The sequence below is a fragment of the Sturnira hondurensis genome, unplaced genomic scaffold (assembly GCF_014824575.4).
Source record: "Sturnira hondurensis isolate 20B ecotype Veracruz unplaced genomic scaffold, ASM1482457v3 Scaffold0005279, whole genome shotgun sequence".
Classification (NCBI taxonomy): domain Eukaryota; kingdom Metazoa; phylum Chordata; class Mammalia; order Chiroptera; family Phyllostomidae; genus Sturnira; species Sturnira hondurensis.
In genome coordinates, this window is record NW_028077910.1 from 9,324,973 (window position 1) to 9,336,000 (window position 11,028).

The following is an 11,028-nucleotide window of genomic DNA, read 5'->3' on the forward strand; positions in this document are numbered from 1 at the left end:
CCCTTTCCCACAAACTTCCCACCTTTAATTTTATTTTTTGTATATTGAACATTAGCATGCTTCTAAAAGTCAGAACTGTACTAGGGCACACTGAGAGAAGTGTCACTCATTTTCTGCCCAATTCCCCCATCCCCTGTAGGTATCCAGCCTCTCTTTTTAATTCCCATGTTTCTCTTTAGGAAGAAAAGCACCAAAAGTGTTTTCTGAGTCTCCCTTTTTCCTACACAAAAGGTGGTATGCAGTTAGGGACAGCAGTCCTGGACTTGTTTGCCTAGGACAGAGAACTTTCTTGGGATACAACTTTCAGATAAAGCTAAAAGTGGACAAGCCAGGTAAACAGGTAAATTTTCATTCTGAAAATTTATCATTTTCAGAATGATAAATGATAAAAAATAACTTTATTGAATGACTAATTTACATCCCGTAAAATTCACGTATATATCTTAAACTATTGAGCTATATAATTCAATGCTACACAGTTCATTCGTTTTATGAGTTGCACATTCCAACCACAGCAGTTTAGAACATTTTCATCATTCCAGTTAAATTCCTCACTCCTGGTTACAGTTACTCCTTGTTCCTACCTCACCCTGGCTCCTCTCCAGTTCTAGGCAACCAAGAGCTACTTTCGGTCTATAGTTTTCTGGGCATTTCATGTAGATAGAATTATACAGTGTTACCTTTTGAGTCTGGTTTCTTAGTGTAATGTGTTTGAGGTCCATCCATGCCATTGCATATATCAGCATTTCTGTCAGTATTATTGCTGAATAGTATTCCATTATTTAAACTAGGCATGTTTGTCCATGTAAAAGTTGATGGGCATCTGGGTTGCTCCCTTTTTGGCGGTGCAGTGGACATTCACCTGCAAGTCTGTGTGGACATGGTTTTCATTTCATTTAGGAAGATTACTGGGTTGTATGATAAATTTATACTTTTTAAGAAGCTGTCAAAGTGATTTCCAAGTGGCTATATCATTTTCCATTCCCACCAGCAGTGTAGGAAAGTTCTCGTTTCTCCACATCCTCACTGAAGTTTGTGAATAACTTTTAATAGACATTCTTGTAGATACAAAGTGGTATCTTGTGGTTCACATTTGCATTTCCCTGATAAATGAAGTTGGGCACTTTTTCATGTGCTTATTAGCTGTTTCACATACATGCTTTTATTGACTTTGCATTTTTCACTAAATATCTCTAGTAACTGCTCCATGTAAGTTCACAGAACTCTCTATGCCCCCCCTACCTGGCCCCCTCTGGATGCTCAGTGTTCATGGTGTCTAAGTACCTTATTTTGTCCTATCAATCTACTATGCTCAGGCATTTAGGTGGTATTCAATATTTTGCAAAATAACATGTTATAATGAGTGATTTTACACATTTCTGTTTTGTTTGAGGTGTACCTTCAGAGTAGATTCTTAGGGAGTGGAGTTACTAAGCTAAAGGACATGTGCATGTGTAGCTTTATTAGATAATTGTCAAATTCCTTTCCGTAGAGGTGGTGGCAATCCAGATCCCACAAGGAATGTGTGAGACTATTTCCCCAAAGCTTTAATAATAATCAATTGTTAAGCTCTTGAGTTTTGCCAGTCTGATGATAAGAAATGATATCTCATTGTAGCTTCTCTTTTATTTCTCCTATAAGTGAACTTAAAATTCTTTCATATTTAAGGACCACTTTTATGTCTTCCTGTGATTTTGACTTTTTTGATCATACAAATTTTTAAAATTTTTATATAGAAAAATGTATCAGTTTCTTTATAAAACCATCAGGGCCTGGTGCTTTTTTGTGGAGTAACTCCTTGATAACTTTTTCTTTTATGCAAATTGTTTTTTTTAATTGTACAGGAGTCATTTTGCTGTATTTTTCTAAGAAAGTATCCGTATCCTCTAGGTATTCAGATGTATTTCCATTGAAGTGAGTGAAAAGTTTTTCATGTTTCAGTTTTTTTTCTCTAGCAATAGCTACTTTTCTTGTTCTTATTCTCTGTATTTGTACTTTGCCCCCCCCCTTTTTTTTTATTAAACTAGCACATTCTTTGTGGATATTTTTGTTTTTATAGGATTTTACTCACTAATTTGATGTCATTTTTTTCTACCTGTACTTCCAGGTGTTCCAAAGTTAATTTCTTTCTTGTATTTATTATTTCTTCCATGGGCTTTCTTGTTTTACTTTTATTGTTTTAGGCTCTTTCAGATGGAAATATAATTAATCTTCATTTCTTATTGATACAGGTATTTAGTGCTGTGAAGTTTTTCCTGATCACTGCTTAGAATGCATTCCATAGATGTATTTATCATTTCCAGAAATTCTGTAACCTTTTTGTTTGTATTTTCTATTTTGTGTAAGACTTAAAGTTTATTGGAATATCTTTAATTTCCAAGTAGAAGAGCTTTTTTGGTTGCATTATTTGCTATTTTTATTGCATTATAATTAGCAAGTAGTTTGTAATAACTTTATAATACCTGCTGATATTTTCTGTATGCCCTAATATATGATCAGTTTTTTGTATCTCTGTGATTCTTTCATGAATACTTGAGAAGATTGTGTATTCTCTATTAGGATGTGGTATTCAAGATAAATCCAGAACACACATCCTTGCTTATTTTTACTTAGTGACCTGTGTTGTACTGTGAATGAAAGTGTCCATTCATAGCGTGTTTCTCTGTTTCTCCTCGCCTCTATTCCAGTATTTGGTTTATATAGGTGCTTTTTTGTGTGTTATTTGTTGTATAGAAAGTCATACCTATTCTATCCTAAATGTGAAATGTGGATTTTAACATTATAAAGTGTCTTTTTTGTGTCTAGTTTAATGCTTTTTGAAGTTTGTCTTTTTAACTTGAGTTAAACCCATTCACATTTGATGAAATGACTGTCATGTGGGCTTAATTCTGTTACATTATTTCTCAGTGTGTTCTTTTCTTTTTAGTGTCACTACTTTGTTGTTTTAAAACAATTCTTTTTGGTGTTTAGGAAGGTTTATATTTTTATCCTTGTGGCTTTGGAGTAATATTTCTTAGGACTGATAATCCCTTTTTTCCCCCTTAAATGTGTACTGTCTGGTGTGTCAGGTTAAAAATATATCCTGTAACTCTCACCTGTTATCTGAATGAGAGTCAGTGTTCTTTTTCCACATTTTTTTTTCTCTCCCATGCCTCATTTTCTTTGCATTTTCCTACTTTATCAGATCATATCCTACCACCTGGGGTCCTGCCGTTGTTTCAGGCTGAACTGTAAAATTAAATAGATGAAGTGCTCGTGATTAGTACTTTTGCCTAAGCTTTCTCAGTTATCTAGGGTGGATGAAATTTATCCTTTAGTAGCTTTTATTATATATATGTTTGTGTGCATATATATATATATATAATCTCTGTGTTCTTGTGTGTTCAACATTACTTTCCTGTAGTCTTGATACTTAAAGGACATCTTGGCCGTCCATATCATGCTTGGTTCACATTTTCTTTTCTTTCTTGAAGATGTAGCGTCACTGTTGCCTTGTTTTGTATAGGGTGGGGCAAAAGTAGGTTTACAGTTCATAAGGAAATTTTACAGTAATTAATAAAAATAATACAAAAATAACGCTGGGGTTCACTTACGACAGTCAGCCTGTGTTTGCCCCGCCCTGTTTGTTGCTTTGAGCAGCTCAATGTCAGTCCAGTTCTCTTGCCTTTACATTATCTTTTTGTCCAGAAATACTGGAAATGTTTAAATTATTTTCAGAGTCTGGAAGTTTTATTAGGATATATACCCAAATCGATCATTCCAGGTCAGTTTCCCTAGTACTGGGTGGGCCCTTTCTCTGTGTAGACTGAGGTCTTCCTTTGTTTCTGGAAAGTTTTCGTGGATGAGAGTTTTATGTATTAGTTCTATTCCACTGTTTTTGTCCTTCGGAAACATCAGTTAACATATGTTGAGCCTTCTTTGCTTGTCTTCTGTTTTAACCACTTTCAAACCTTTCTAACGTCTTGCTCTATTTTGTTTTCATTTCTCTTGTTTGTATTTTCTTGCTTTTTTAAAAATTTGTATCCAAATCTACTCTCTCGGGCATCTTTGAATTTAATCTTGATTTCTGATATTTCTTTTTTTTCTTTCTTGCATTCAACCAGTTCTCATTACTCCCTCTTTTTGTGCTTTTCTTTTCATAGTGCTTCTGATTTAGGCTAGTTTTTTCATGTGCCATATGTTTACCTGATGGATTTTATTTATTTGGGGTGTGCTGGTAAAGTTTTACTTAGCCCCTCAGAGGTGGTTTGTTTTTTTGGAGAGGAAGTATTTTCAGCAGCAGAAACGTATTTTCAGCGGTGGTTTGTGTTGGTGTCGGGGAATGAAAGCTCAGAGTGCCTTTTCTGGTTTTTATCACCATAGATACTTAATTTCCCTTCTATGTTCTTCCCTTCTACGCTTCATTCTTTTCTGCTTACAATGCTTCATCAGAGCCACCACCTCCAGCCCCACCTCTTCCATGTGACTTGTCCTGTGAACTATCAAAGTTAACTGCCTGTTACCAGCATTTTGGTTTAGCGTTGCACCTTCTCTTCCTAGAGATGATTTTGCCCTTGTTTTCTAAGTCCTCTGTCCTTTCCACTCCTGTGCACAGGGTCTCCTAAACTCCTCTTTACTTACTCCCTCCTCCCGTGCAGGCTTGCCAGTAGTCGGAAAGTGGGAGCAGTGTGCGAGTTTTTCCTTCCCCACTTAAAGGTGATCTGAGGTGGTAGTGATTACTGTCTCCTGACACTGAAAGCACAAGTCATCTAAGGTTTAATTTATACTCGTTGAAATTATCATTTCACTTAGGAGGGCACCAGGGGATACTGAGAATCAGACATCCATCCTTGTTCTCCAAGCCTGAAATTTCCTTTTTCAGTTTCTGAAATAATTTTGCTGTTTTGGGAAATCCAAAATTCCTGAAACTTGGACCAAAAGACTGGTCCTTAGGGATAAATCATGGCCTGGTGTTTTGCATGGGAGGACAGACTCAGGAGAAAGCTGGTGGCTCCCCAGTTTTCTGTCCCCTCTTCCGTCTGCAGTCCTAGTAGAAAACGTGCTCCTTTGCGCTTCCCCTGATCTTCGCACTCTCGGGGCTCCTTTGCCGGTAACGGGATACACATTTCTGTTCTGTGGAAGTTCTAAAATGCCATATTCGTGTTGGCTAAGATGGAATACTTACTCAGAGACTTCCAGTTAAGGAAAAATGTGTCTGTTGAGTCCAGGGATTTCTTTCCAGTCATCCAGTAAACTGTGCAAATTAACTGTGGTAAGTGATGGAGCAGTATGAATTTGGAGTAAAATCTAGTGGTTAAGTTCACACATATTAGTCTAGCATAAACTCATGTCTTAAACAATAACAATTTATTTCTACCACAGCTCTGGAGGCTGGAAGTCAGATCAGGGTGTCAGCATAGTCGGGTTCTGGCTCTCGCCCTGGCTTGTACATGGCCACCTCCTCACCGTGTTCCCCTGCGGCAAAGAGAGACTGAGGCAGTAAGCTCTCTCGTGTCTTATAAGGGGACTAATCCATCATGAAGACCCCACCCCCATGACCTAGTGACCCCCAGAAGGTCCCGTCTGCAAATACCACATGGGGTGTTGGGCCTTTGATGTAGGAATTCTGGGGACCACAATTCAGTCTACAGCACCATTCAAGAAATTGAATGCCCTGGGGCAAGTATGGGGCAAGTAAAATCTGATGCCCATGGTTGAAAAGAACAGTGTTCTTGAAAAAAAATGACAAAAGTAAGTTGTAGAACTAGGAGAACTAACAGTTTAAAAATATGAATTTAGAATTTAATTTGCATGTGAAATAGTTCACTGTCTTTGAAATGTGATGGTGGCATCACTAGTGAGGTCATTACAATAAGTTGAGTTCTGAATATAAAATCTTAATTTTTGAATTTTGCAAATCAATAGTGTTTTGACTGCACCCCCTCCAAAACTATAGCTTGCCAAGAAGTAGAACAAGTTGGCCTAAAAGAAAGATGAAATGTAGTTCATTTTAGTTGAAATATAAATACAACTAATGAATGGGATCTGTTAAATAATTTTGTTGGCATTATAGTGTTACAGAATACCACCTTCTTCCTAAAACAGAAAAGCATTCAGAGACCAAGAGAGGAAAGACAGCCAGCACAGTGCTTACCGCTTGGTAGGCACTTCATAAATAATGAAAGAATGATTCATTAGACTACTTTTGCTTCAGCAATATCACATTACATGTCAAGTGTAGAAAAGATTCAGAGATGAGTAAAGGTTCATGAAAACTGGACTTTTTGTATTTTCTTGTAGAGCATCAGTGAAAAGAATCAGGGAAGAGCCCTGGCTGGTATAGCTCAGTGGATTGAGCGCAGGCCTGTGAAGCAAAGGGTTGCTGGTTCGATTCCCAGTCAGGGGAAATGCCTGGGTTGCAGGCCAGGTCCCCAGTAGGGGACACGAGAGAGGCAACCACACCATGATATTTCTTTCTTTTTTTAAAAGATTTTATTTATTTATCTTTAGAGGGGAAAGGAAGGAGAGAAGGAGGGAAATATCAATGTATGGTTGCCTCTTGTGAGTCCCCTGCTGGGAACTGGCCTGCAACCCAGGCATGTGCCCTGACTGGGGATGGAACCACGATTGTGTGATTCACAAGCCCGCGCTCAATCCTCTGAGCTACACCAGCCAGGGCCACACCATGATATTTCTTTCCCACTCTTTCTCCTTCCCTTCCCCTCTCTCTAAAAATAAATTAAAAAAATATTTTTAAAAACTTAGGGAAGAGAATGCTAAGAAAAACTATTGAACTTTCAGACATCTTAAGGAAAACCGAAGATGCTAAAATTAATGCTAAAAAAAAGGAGGAATGAAGCTCAAGGAAAAAAGATCTGCAAGGGTGTAAAAACAGGTTTCCATAATATGCCTTTCAGCTATAAGAAAAGAAATTAGGAGAACAGAAATGTCCTAGAGGACAATTCTAAATAACATACTAAAAGAACTACCCACCTAGTACCCATCTCGGCCTTTTGGCTAAGATCAAGTGTAGTATCTGTTCTTACCTTTTAAAAATAGCATTACCTTATACATGTACTAAAATGTTTTACTCTGCCTGACATAATTGAGATTCTGTTTTGTAAAGATGCTAAATAAAAGAGTAAATAGTGCTTCATAAAAGATATCTCTTCACCTTAGCACATTGCCTAAAAAGCTACAAATTGTCAACAGGACATTATTCTAAATGGAATTAGAAAAAGAAATATAGGTTAAATCCCAAATGAGCTCAGGTTTCTGTGGGGTGAAATGGCTGTGTACTGGTCTATTTCACCTACTTTCCTGATTGGCACTTGCATTTAGCTTCGTTATACGTTTATGCATTTTTCTTTTCTATTAAGATTTTCCCAAAAATTGTTTTAGAGAGATTTTATGATTTTGATAGTTTGACATTTGTATTTTGAGAAAAAGTGCTAAGCTTTTTCAAGCGTGTGTTACAAAGGTCTTTGATAAAATAAACCGAGTCATTTGATACCACTGCAGGGAAATAGCAGTCAGCTTTCTAAATTAAATCAGCTATTCACACGCATATTTAATATCTCACTTTATTCTGTAAGTATCCTACAGTGTCTTGTTTTGTGAGTTTGGGTAGGAAGTTGCTCTCTGCGTAGCAGTATATGCACTGACCTACTTCTTACCTGTCTCCTTTTTTGATGGTGGTACTCGGATGGGCTGGATGAGCGCCCTTGGTTTCCTCCAGACTCTGGGAGGTGGCTGCATCACCCATGGTGTTGATAGACGAAAGGGATCTTGGCTGTTTGAATGTGACCTTGCCCAGCCACAGTGATTGGAATAGGAGTGGAAACCATCCAAGGGCAAGAAACTACTGGCGAATGGCCCTTGAGACTGCTGATTGATAATTTGGCTTTGCTCATTCATCACGAGCCAGGCCACTTAGGAGTCTTGTTTCAGCTTCTGAACTGGATAATTGTAAAGACTGTTTGGCCGTGAGAGGGGAAGCTGAAGGAATACAATGACGCTATGAAGTAGAATGGGTGGCTGTGGGTAATATATAGAGAAAGCACAAACAATAAGGATGAGGTGGGGGAATTGATCTGAGTGAGGGTCAATTGTCAATTTGTAGTGAAAAATAGAAACAAAAACAAAAAAATGAAACAGCTGGAGAGTTTCTCAAGGTACATTTAGTTGGAAATCCAAATTGATTGCTGTTAAGATAAAATAATCCAATTCCTAGCCCTGGTTGGATTCCAGAGTGACCTTCCAGTACTTTTTATAGGACTAACTCAAACTTGATGGTGCTGTAGTTCCTTCCCCCTCCAGGAGTGCCCTCTGTCTCTGTCTGTCTGTCTCTCACTTCCCCCTCCCTCCCTACCTGTTTTTAATGGCACTGTAGAACAAATCCTTGTTACATTGCTATCTGAGTGAGCTTGTTTTTTATAATCAAAATAGCCTGATCTGTATTGCCTAGTGGGTTTTAGGGTAGTTCTGTTTGCAGACTATTGATATTTAGGTATTCATGTATTTTTGTAATACCTAAATGTCATATTTATTTTCTTAATTTCTCCCTCCTTGTATCCTAAATAAGAAACAGAGAAAACAGCCCAACATTCTGAACCCATTCTTGATTGGACAACCGCCTTTCCTGGTTCTCGGAAACCTCAGTCTAACAAGTCTAAAACTGCATTATTGCTTACACCTTGCATACCCTCTAGGATTTTCTAAAAACACAAATGTCATCATCTTCCTAATTGTATTAGGGTACAGGTAACAAAACTCAACTGTTTAAATAAATAGGAAATTTTTTAAAACATAAGATCTAGAAAAAGGCAGTTGCTTGAATGGCCCCAGCAGTGCCTGAGATTGTGCTGTCTTCCCCTCGGCTACTCCCATCGCGAGGTCCCCCTCCAGGGCAGGCGGAAGAGGAAGGGAGCTCCTTCCCTGTTCTACCATGTACAACTAGAGCCTTTCCGGGACCCGCACCATGGACGACGTCAATGACCAGAGCTGTGTTGTGTGTCCTGTGGCCGTTCCTGTAGGTAAGGGAAGCTAAGAAAAAGACAGACCATAGTGCCTGGTGTCAGACGCAGCGTTCTACATGAAATGAAGGTTTTGTTAGCAAAGAAAGAAAGAGATGTGGGTAGGAAACCCAAACTCCTTGCAAGACAGCTGGAGGAAAAAGATTAAGTGTTCGTTCAGAGGCCTTTACAAGCCTCAGAAATACATGGCATTTGACCTTTTGTACAGTCACTCCTGACACATTAATTCCAAGAATTATAAGAAGGTTACATATACTGGACCTAAGGAAAATGAGAATCCAGCCAAGGACTCTAGTGGTCCAAGCACCTGTACTTCCTGTCACAATGATTATGGAGAAATGAATTACTAGTATGGGATGCAGGCTTCCCTGGAGAGTGTGCACAGTCATGGGCATCCGACAGGAGGGATGGGTGTTATGTGACTCCCAGGTGTAATGGCTGAAGTGACTCCAGAGCCAGTGGTTTTCCTGAGTGAGGTTGTCCTTCCCAGATGAGAACCCTGAGCACCGGTAATCTTCCACGAACGCACATCTCATCACATTACGTCTGCTTAAAAATTTCCCTGCCTCCCAGTGCCCTGGGCATGCACAACTGACTCCTCAATAAGATCTGGACCAGCCTCACTTCTGCGGCCAGACTCCTGCCCCATCTCCCTGGCTCTCCTTCCCTCTGCTACTGGGGCCCTGCAGGCTCTATTGCCTTCATCCCCAGAAATTCACCATGAACTCAGTCCCCTCTGGACCTTTGACAAACTGTATTCTCTGCTTAAACTCTCATCTTCCTACTCTACCTGGCAAATACCTAAACATCACTTGGGTACCACCAGAGCTACAGTCTCTTTCAATTACATCTTTTCTCATCTTCCACCTTTGGGTTAGGAGGCCCTGTCCGTCCTTCCTTGAATGCACCTCACCTCTGCTCTCACAGCACTGTTAGGTAATCCTCTGCTTATTTGTGTGTCTCCCCCTCCTGGATTGTAAACTTCATGAGAGTAGCGGCCTGTCTGTCACTTTATATCACCAGTGCCTAACACTATGCTTGCCTCATAGTTTCAGTCAATGAATGGGGAAATGAATAAGTGGGTGAACAAACCCATATTTAAATTGTATTCTTTTGAGAGAATTTACTTGCCATAAACAAGTGCCCAGATCCCTACTGGTAAATCAACAGAAGAAGCAGGTCATGTACAGCCCAGCTTGTGGCAGGTGTATAGATGACTGGCCAACCCATTGGTTGATCACACGATGATTTTATTCATCGGCATTAAAAAATTATTGACAATGTCCACATTCATGGTCTGAGTACTGTCAGTATGGCCACAATAATATTGCCTAGGACATAACATCTTTTCTTTTTCTGTGGGGCTTACAGCATTCTTACACTTTTTCCTTCCCTCCTTTTCAAACTGGAAGGGACTTAAATGACCATGTGATTTGTTTTTTTTTTAAATGAAGATTTTGAAACAGAGAAGGTGAACAACTTCCTCCAAGGTCAAGCAGCTAGCTGTTGTCATAGATTTGTATCATTTTCCCCTTAGCTGAAAATCTGACTCACTTCCCTAAATTTAGCATCCCTCTTGGTAAATAACGCTATGAGCCAGACCATCACCACCACTATATTTTCCCAGTAGGTGGATGAGCTCTTTTTTTGGAGCTGACTGTCCCCCTTACACACACACACACACACACACACACACACACACACACACAGTGGACACAGGCACAGCAATCAGCATCCCACCATCTGTGTACTCCCTACTTCATTTCAGAGTGTATTTTAAAAGCTTGCCTTTAAAGGACCTCGTGTTTGTTTCAGACATTGGCAAGAATTAATTTTGATATTTGTCTTTCACTGCCTTGAACATGAAAAAAAGAATTAATCTTGACAATTACAAAACCAAAATATGTTGAGCGAATTAAGACTTGTTTTCTCTGACAGCATTTGGTCTAAGCAATGGTTGCAAAAACTCCATCTGCATTTTGTGAGAGAGCTTCTCCTCTATGAGCACCCTGAA

The 11,028-nt window shown here is 39.1% G+C and overlaps 1 pseudogene; it reads left to right on the forward strand.

Annotated features, from left to right (window-relative positions):
* Nucleotides 1–6,975: 6,975 nt before the first annotated feature.
* LOC118987521 (uncharacterized) lies at nt 6,976–7,085 on the forward strand (annotated as a pseudogene).
* Nucleotides 7,086–11,028: the final 3,943 nt, after the last annotated feature.